Genomic DNA, 10,025 nt, shown 5'->3' with positions numbered 1-10,025 from the left:
GCCACTGCTGGTCATGACCCAGACAGAATTTTGGCAAACAGAAGGGTAAAATAACTGACTCATACTAATCAATTAAAGAAGGTCTAAATGCTGCAGAACATCTTTATTTTTGTCACTGTAAACAGAATAATGGAATGATTCTAAAAAACAATTAGAGGATCCTAATTATTATATGGAAAAAAGCCACTAAACTGTAAAATTATATAATATGCCGCTCACAGGACCGTTCAAGCCTAACTGATCTTCATTCCGACAAAATCGCTCCTTTAGAGAAACTAAGGGGCATATTTACAAGGGCATTGCACCACAGGAACCTCAATTTTAAGACGTTCCTGTGGTGCAATGCCCTATTGGTGCCATATTGTAGTAAATACAGTGCATCCCTGTGTTTTGAAAATGTCGGAACCCTGCCTTGTCAAATTTGGTGCAGCTCAGCGCTCCCCGATTATGTTGTACATAGGCATATTTATGACCCCCTTAGCTCCGCTTTGGCTCCATATAACATGGCGCAGGAGTGACTCACATGAAAAATTCGAATTATGAAGCCATTCAAAGCCACCTTCCAAGGCCCTGCTTGGCTTCATAAATCTTGAGTAATGTAATGCAACACAAATCGCTGAGTTGCATTACTCTGCACCGAGGAATTATTTATATGGGTGTTACGAGGGTGCTCCCATGCAACATCCATGGATTTTGATTCATTTCCAGATTAACAAGAAAAGGTAAACCTGGGAATGCGACTAAAAGATAAGCCCTATCCAGAAATATCTTTATTTCTCCTTGTTTTTTCCTCTTTCTATGTGTGCTGCATTCTGCAGTCTCCAAGATTTTGTTTGTGCAGGAAGATGTCCCTTCCTGCACAAAAACAATCCTGCATGCATTGAGGCTAGGCAGCCCATTGTGGGCCAGCATTGGGGAAAGGACAGAAATATACTGTATTCTTTTAAATACAGATATGTATGAGTAACCACAAAAGTTTAGACAGCTACAGAGGAAAGGTCATGAATCAAAAAAGGGGCCTAACACGTTTGAACAGATAAGACAATTCTTTTTCACTTAATAAGTATTTTAATTAAAAAGACCACATGCACAATATACAAACAATTATTATAGCTTCACAATAAACAAATTAAAACCAAGTCCTGAGCAATAGTCTTGAAAATAATGACACAAATTACATACTATATACACATAAATTCACAATCAGTGGTGAACAATCTTGTCTCTACGTGAAAATTAAAATAAATCATTTCATAGAAAAGTGGCAAAAAAAATATAATCTTTCGACGCGTGTTTCGGCGTTTCACCCCTTCTTCAGGAGCCACAAATTTACACTGAAACACATATAAAAAAAGGGACATATATGAACAGTCATTCTATTTTAATCATATTACAGTTATCAAATCAAATTAGACTTCAACATCAACAAAATAATCATTATACACACATTGCACTTTATATCAATACATGAAAATTCATTAAGAATATACAAGAATTGAACAAACTTGTATTCTTAACATTAAAACATAATCCATATTTGCGTTTCCTCATTATACTGTAGCTATCTACATAAAACAAGTGATAAAAAACCGATGAAAAAGGAGAGATCTTGTCTCTATTCATATTTGAGCAGCTGCTAGATGATTTAAATGGAGGGATGTATTTTTTTTTGTTTATTGTAGAGGGTTATTTTATGGGGTTTAATTTAGGGAAAAAGGAAGGGAAAACGATAACGGGCAAATTAAAAGCAACAGGCAAGTATACAATTGTAGAGGATAGTGATATGAGTAGGACTTAAACAAGGTTTTGGCCAATGTTAAAACTATTTCAATATTGTATGTCCTTTACTACGTACGTACATCTATGTACGATTGAGCACTCATTATTTTAATCAAGATATTCATTATTGTTTTTAATTCCAGATATTCACCTCTTTTTGAGACAATGTACTTACTCGATAAAAAGCTGTTTTTTTCGGTTGATATAGATACTTCTATTTCCCTTTCTAGATAGTCTGTTTATCATCGAGGGGATGCGTACATATAATCTCTGCAGATTCAAAGGAAGGAAAGTTGTAGTCTTCAATTATTTAAAGAGAACACAAAAATGAGAAACCGATATATCTGACAGCCTGGTACTTTGAACAACCAGTGATTGGCAGCAAGGTATCGACAATCTTTTTCATTCAGAGGGGCCGGTTTATCACGAGTAGTTATTTTCCACTATCACTCTTCTTTAGCTATATATTTCAACGGCGATAAAATGGATGAAACGAAAAACCCACAAATGAGGCATTGAATATTATAACACCCATCCCAGGATTGACTCAAAAAAGCTCTCATTCTCTCCTATCAACACTCATTATATCCTAAAGCACATGTCGATGGATGGATAGCTTACCTAGTTAAACTCTTAAGACAGTTGGAGAACTTATCCTGGATATACTCTTCATTTTAAAAGGCCCGTTAAATGCTGTCAACTGATGATATAAGAAACACAGTATCAAATTTGTGGAGAGTTAAAAGCTATGTACTTTATTTTATTTTGCGGAGAGCTGTTTATACTCACATCTACTTGTGATAATAAGGCATTACTTCTTTGCCGATAACGGTGCCGGATTTCGTTACACGTTAGTGGTATATGTTACACGTACATAGCCGATAATTCTTTCAGCGAACTCTCATACCTAGTAGGTCCTTTGATCTGGACTTTTACCAGTATTTCCTAGGAAGACACAATATAACGTAAACCTATATATTATTATCGGTAGACTAATTTAATTTAAGGCTCGAACAGCACATTCCTGCCCTCTCCCAGTGACGCTGGGCAGTAAGGTGACTTGCTGCGCTTTTCTACTTTGTCATAAATATGGCCCTAAGTTTATTGCACTGCTGCTCTCTAAAGAACACTGCCTTCAATATCCACTATCATGATGCAAATATTGCATTGAAATCTGGGCTGTTAAACGTCCACTACTCATGATCTAATCTTATGTAACAAACATTGCTTTTGAATTGAGACCTTGATCAAGAAATAGTCCACTTTCACTACTATGTAGGCTACTCTTTCTGGTTACACTATCATTCATACTGGTTGCCTTGATAGAAAACAATGGTGTTTGTATTTCGAATAATTCTAAAACTGCCATCAGAGTTAAAAATCCTCTAAGTAGAAATGTACTGGAATCATCTTAGGCTGAACCTGAGATAAGAGGAGTTATTTCCATAAACCAGTCATTTCCTTTCTCATCTGGGGCAGTATTAGCTAACTTTTGATAAGACAGTGCCTCAGTGTAACCCTTATGATAACCAAGTGATTTATCAGATTACAGCGGTACCTCCTCTTTATACCATAAATTGTGTCTAATTGGCATAGAAGAATTCAGGTTGTTAATTGTGGGCTACTCTGGCAAAGGCAGTGGCACTGACTTTACCCCCCATGATAACGTTTGGTGGGGTCCCTGCCCATTCCAGAAAGTAAAAGAAGCCAGGAGTCTGGCTCTGTCCTTTGGCTTCTGCAGGGAGACAGCTATTTACTCTGTGCTGTTAAGGTACATGGTTGAGGCTGGAGAAACACAACAAAAAGTGTGTGCATTTTTTTTAGGAGCACTGCGCCATACCTATGAAGCCTTGCCCAGGAAGGTAAAACAGGGCCAACGTGCATTCAAGCTGCCATAAGGGACTTAAGATATATTGCCATGGAGGCACTTACAACCCAAGACAAGCATTTAGCAGTGAGTGAAAGGCGAAAGAAGCACATGAATTATACACAGCCTGTGCTAATGCAAAAAAAAATATATATATATATATTCACTGAAAAAAACATAGGTTTTACAGACGTAATAGTTAGGAATTAGCGTTTAAAAAACCTTAGGAATTCACAGAAAAAAACATAGGTTTTAGGGACGTTATAGTTAGTTGGACCTTTCACTCATTCAAAATTATAGAAATTCCGCTGTTATAGTTAGTTGAGCTAGCTATAACTCGTGCCCCCCGCAATGCACTGCTGATGATGTCACATATTACATCATTCATGACATGGTCAGTGACATCACTGATGACATCACTGAACCTATGGTTTTTTCAGTGAATTTCAAAGGTTTTTTAAATGCTAATTCCTAACTATAATGTACCTGAAACCTATGTTTTTTTCAGTGAATTTCAAAGGTTTTCTAAATGCTAATTTCTAATTATTAAACATAACTTTTTTTTCTGTGGTTTTTAATTATCATCCCATTCTCAACCTGGGGAAAACTGCAAATCTCACCACTCCTCCACCGATACCTACCGCCAACAAAATTGCCACAAACGAGAGCCACAACTAATGCTAAGGATATGCAAAGTAGGCGTTTCCGTGCAAAAAAACATAAAAACACCACTTCCCCATATTTTAAACAACCAGCCAAATCTGCAATGCGATCCAAAAAGCAGACGATAAGCCAACTTACCAGTAACAAATTAACATCAACCTTTAACTGGTGTAAGGAGGTCGACTATCTACTGCGTGAATTAGACCCAACTCACAGCCACATCTAAAGACCAACACGTGATAGAGCTACTGATCATGCAGCTCCAAAACCCAACAAGGTCACAACACCCAGCGCCACTACCACCGTAACCTCCCCCGGACCATCCCCCGCTACTACCACCGAGGCAGAGCAAAACAGGACAACGGACCATCCCAAAATACCATGTCCCCTCAGTCGCACAATAGCTGAATGTGGGGAGATATGGCAAACAAATATATATGAAGAATGCAAGTCACCCATTAATAAAAATGCACACAATGCCAAGTGTAACGTTGAAGTGCTGCACAGACCTCACTATGCAAAGCACAAACCTCTCCATGTGGAGATATACTATTGATACTTGTAGTGTAGTGCACAGTGGACGCAACCATGTTACCTCAGGCAGTGGGGAAGATCTCGGTCATGTAGCTGTTTTGTCCCCCCCCCTGGAAGCCAAAGCGGAGTGGGCTGGTCCAACGTACGCCACTCCAGCATAGGAGTATGAATAAATAGGACAGGCCCTGTGCGTGGTTCACTTGTGGGAAGACCAACGAGTCTGCAGAGCGGCGGCCCTCACCCTGGCAAGTGGCTGCCACCATGACTGCAGGCCTCCTCCACACAGGCCGCCTGCGAACCCAGCGGCACAGCACCGCAGACTTATGTCTGTACCAACTACTGCCTTTGATCTACACTGCGGACAGCAGGGTTCACAACTTGAATTCAGCCTCGATTTATTAATTGCACAGAGAATTGTCCTCTATGTCCTCGGATTTTGTCAAGAAGAAGTGACAAAAAGCATTCCTCGATGTCTATGCTAACTACTGCCTTCGATCTACACTGTGGACCACAGGGCTCACAATTCAGATGCCGTGGTGATTGCAGATGATGCAGTCCAGTTCGCAAGACACGTTGCTCGCAGTGCACCACGCATCATCGCAGGATGCGCACACGCTGTGTGCTCCAGGTGCTACTAACTCACTGCACCATAGGTCATCTCCACGTGGCCTTATCAAGGCAAGACATTGCTCCCAGTGCGGCCCACCGGGACAACGTATCATCGCAGGGTGCTCACACGCCGAATACTCCAGGTGCCACTAACTGTGCAGCTCAACTCAACGCCACGTGGCTGTGTGCCCATCCTGACCGCTGCCTGTGCCCTACACTGGGGTTACACGGTTCACAATTCAAGATTAGTAGTGACGCAAATTGTGTAAGAGACTATAATGGGTTAAGAAGACCAAATGCTCCCCATCTGTGCAGCTCAAGTCAACGTCACCTGCCTGTGGGCCTTTGCTGACCGCTGCCTCCGGCCTACACTGTGGAAGACCGGCGGCACGTGGTGCCAATTAACCCTGTTCAAAACAAGCCGATCCCACATTTGTATCTGGTTCCTGAGTCCTGAATGGCAGTGACCCCAACTTCTTGGCAGCGACCACAGCACCAGACTCCCTTCAATCAGTGAAGGATATTTGCATATGGAAGGCCAGCGACATGTGGTGCCACTGAACCTGTACTATGCAGGCCGGTGGGGCCACCAATGTATGCACATGACTATGGGCCCTTGCTCACCGCTACCTCTGACCTACACTGTGGAAGTCCGTCAAAACATGGTGCCACTAATCATCTTCAACACAAGCCAATCCCACATGTGTAACTGTGTCCTCAGTCCTGAATAGCTGTGACCCTAACTCCGTGAGTGAACAACAGCACCAGAATCCCTTCGATCAGAGAGGCATATTTCCATATGCAACAGTGGTGACACGTGGTGCCACTAACTCTCTTTAACACAATCCGATCCCACAAGTGTAACTGTGTCCTGTGTTCTGAATCGCACTGACCCTAAGTCCGTGGCAGCGACCACAGCACCACGCTCCCTTCGATCAGTGATGCATATTTCGATATGCATGGCCGGCGACACATAGTCCAACTAACCCTCTTTAACACATGCTAGCTCCTCATGTGTAACTGTGTCCTGAGTCCTGAATGGCAGCGACCCCAACTTCATGGCAGCGACCACAGCATCTCACTCCCTTCAATTAGTGCAGAGTATTTACTGATTGAAGTCTGCCGACAAGTGGTGTCACTGTACCTGCACTACGCAGGCCGGTGGGGCCAACAACGTATGCACATGGCTGTGGGCCCTTCTTCATCACTACCTCTGGCCTACACTACGGACAGCAATTCACAATTCAGATACAGTCCCGATTCCACATGACGCAGACCAGTAGGCAGGACACATTGCTCCCAGTGCGACCCGTCCACATTACAGGCTCATACTGTGTCAATGCTTCTGATACCACTAACCCTATTTAACACAAACCAATCCCACATGTGTAACTGTGTCCTGAGTCCTGAATGGCAGTGACTCCAACTTCATGGCAGTGACCACAGCACCAGGCTCTCTTCATTCTTATTTGTTGTTCTTTTCTTTAAATAATTTTTTTATATGTAAATCTATACATGACTAAGATTCCTCTTTGTCCAACCGCACAGGGACACTTCTGGGCCCAAGAAGGTTGATGGGGGTATGTTGGTTAATGTGGGAACAGTGTACATTTCCTGCTGATGTGGGGAGAGGCAGCGTCAAAGGGTTATCACTCACAGAAAGAACTCTGATACGTTTTCACAAATGCCTCGGACAGATGCCAGCTGACGGACTGAATCACAAAATGGGTTTTCAATACTTATGTAGTATGAGTTATGAACAGTTCGGACCCAGGCTCGCAGAGGGACAGAAGCGGCCTGTCCGCTCGACTCCCAGATGCAGTACTATGAGCCGTCGGCGTCATTGTGTCTATCCCTGCCCTGTTCTGTCGTCAACACGCCATGCCATGCCACTCCAATTACGTTCCAAAGTTGGCCCCACATAGCTACCTGTCGCAGGCGTACTCGCTATTGGTGTGCAGGTCAGTGGTCTAGTTCTCAACATCTTACGGCCACTCCCTGAGGGCAGGTTTGCACACACACCACACCTATCCGGCACAGGCCATGTGACCACGTAAATATAATAGATCGACAACGTCACATCCTTCATTGCTGGTGCAGACTGACTGGTGAATGCTCCACGGTTCTCAACCATAAAGAGGCCATGAAAAGTTGTGCAGAAGGTTAGTCACACCCTCAGCTGTATGGCCGTCAGCACCCTACCATCCCATTGGCGCGGACTTCATATGCTTAGGGTTAGTGCCACCCCAAACTCATGTAGCCATCAGGAGCCTACCACCACGTGGCACAAACCTGAGTTCCACAGGCTTAGCGGCACCAAACCCTGAGGTAGTCTCCGCCATTGATGACTCAGGACACAGCGACATGTGTGAGATCTGCCGGGCTGCAAAGAAGCTGACATCTGTCAGATCCGCGAAGAATCTGATGTGGTCTCCGCCATTCAGGACTCAGTACTCAGCGACATCTGTAAGATCCGCACAGAATCTGATGTGGTCTCCACCATTCATGACTCAGGGCTCAGCAACACATCTGAGATGGGCTGGGTTTTGACGGGCACGTGGAGTCCGCCCACTGCTGCAAACTCCACTGGCACTAGGTAAATATTTGCTCATGGATGCGCAGAGGCGACAGTCTCTCTCTCTCTCTGTCGCCCTCTCTCACTTCCCTCTCTTCTCTCTCTCACTCTCTTCATTCCTTTCCTTCTATCTCTCTCTCTCTTCTCCCTTTCTTTCCTTCCCTCTCTTTTTCACTCTGGCTAGTTTTTCCTTCTCTGTTTCTCTCTCTCAGTCCATTGATATGGGCATTACACACGTCCTTATTTTGTGCTTTATTTTCCAGGCTCTGTCGTCGACATCCTTGCTCCCCACAGGAGTCTTCCACCTTGTTGTTTTCTATTATGTTTGTTAAATTTTGTTTATTGGTTTATTTTTATGTATATATATTTTAATTAAAAAAAAAATTGAAAATAGTCAATGGTTTATATATGTTTATAAAAAAAAGTTTGACAAAAAAATGATTAACTTTTTCGCTGTTTTCTTAACTGTGGTGTGACTCTTTCTTGTTCTTGGTGTTAAATTTTGGAGCACTTATCGCAGGAATACTGGTGATCTCTGCAGTTTGCACCAACTTCTGAATACTGTGTTAGATTTATCTCAACTTTTGTTGCATTAAAGTGCTGATAATGAAATGCAGAGTAGCCGTGCCCGTGCAAAAAGACACGAGGTGCACCTTTTCTAAATACTAAAATCCTGTATTGAATTGCACTGAGGTAGTGCCTGCACTTACAGTGTACACACAAAATCAATGAAGAAATCTCATTGTATTTATATTGATTAGGAATATTGCGTCAGGTGCTGCATCTTGACGGGATACACTGCCAAGTTCAAATATTGTTCTGCACACGAAGAAATGACATCACAACTTTCACAACTGCAGTGCGAAATTAATTCTGGCGATAACCCACTTTACCACCAGGAATTTTACAACTGCTTTCCGCTGGTGTTAAGCAGGACGACTACCTGCAGCATGAAAGGAAAGACAGCCAAGAGCCACACCAAAACACCCACAGGTGCCAATGACAATGCCCACGATGCAGGGATACCCATGAGGGCCACAAGACTCATCGCAACAACCCCAGGACCACCAACGCCCCCCAATCCTGCATCTGAGCAAGTGTGTCCGTGTGGTCATCGTGTTAGCATGATAGGCATGGGTCCTGCAACATCACAGTGTGCTGTCTTCAGCAGACGTTACTATGTCACCTCAGCGTTGACAGTGACCCTGGACATGTAGCTATGCACGCATCCTCCTGAAAGCACAACACACGTGTGCTGGTCCGGTGTACACAGGTCAGCGCAGGGGTGTGCCTATTCGACAAGGGAAACGGGTTGTCTTGGACATGTCCGTGGGCAGGAAGTGCGGTAAGTGTGTCTCTGTGTTCTGGTGTGGCCTGCCACAAGGGCCGCAGCAGACGATGTTGTAAAGTGGCATACACCACCAACAAACGGCACTCTCATGGTGTAGTTCGAATGCCGCAGGACATGCCGGAATAGGCATTACAATGCTGTGCCGTACGAGTGCACAGGATACAACAGCCAGCCGCGGGCCGTGGAGGGAGTTACGGTGGGGCAGGGAGGCAGGGAGGGCGAGGGGCAGGGTGGAGGGTGCTAAAAACCGACCTATGGATAATTGCAGGTAAGCAAACAATTTAATTAATAAAACGAATTTGGAAGTGCGCCTTGCATCGCAAAATGCGATGCAGTGCGTGCTACGAAATTCGTTTTATTCATTAAATTGTTTACTTACCTGCAATTATCCATATGCCGGTTTTTAGCACCCTCCACCCCACCCCTCCCCCTCCCCACCTCCCTACCCCGCCGTAACTCCCTCCACGGCCCGCGGCTCACAAGAGCGAACTGTACAAAAGTGTGGGGGCTCGTGGGAGGGAGGAGCAGCTGTTTGGCAACGCAACACACAGTGAACCCACCCATGTGCCACGTGCTGGGCATCTCATCCATGATGACCACGGACGCAAACATCCCACAACACCCACGACCGGCCTTTGTACACATCC

The 10,025-nt window shown here is 44.0% G+C and overlaps 1 long non-coding RNA gene across 1 annotated transcript in view; it reads right to left on the bottom strand.

Moving 5' to 3' along the window:
• Window positions 1-1,051: 1,051 nt before the first annotated feature.
• LOC144783177 (uncharacterized) overlaps window positions 1,052-10,025 on the bottom strand; it is a 73,355-nt gene continuing 64,381 nt past the window's right edge. The window contains exons 4-5 of the long non-coding RNA XR_013601419.1: window positions 1,955-2,049; window positions 1,052-1,334 (exon numbers count right to left, since the gene is read on the bottom strand). This is a non-coding gene — a long non-coding RNA (uncharacterized LOC144783177). The remainder of the gene's footprint in view (window positions 1,335-1,954; window positions 2,050-10,025) is intronic.

This window comes from Lissotriton helveticus, chromosome 9 (assembly GCF_964261635.1).
Source record: "Lissotriton helveticus chromosome 9, aLisHel1.1, whole genome shotgun sequence".
NCBI classification, from domain to species: Eukaryota; Metazoa; Chordata; class Amphibia; order Caudata; family Salamandridae; genus Lissotriton; species Lissotriton helveticus.
This window is presented reverse-complemented; position numbering and strand designations above follow the sequence as displayed.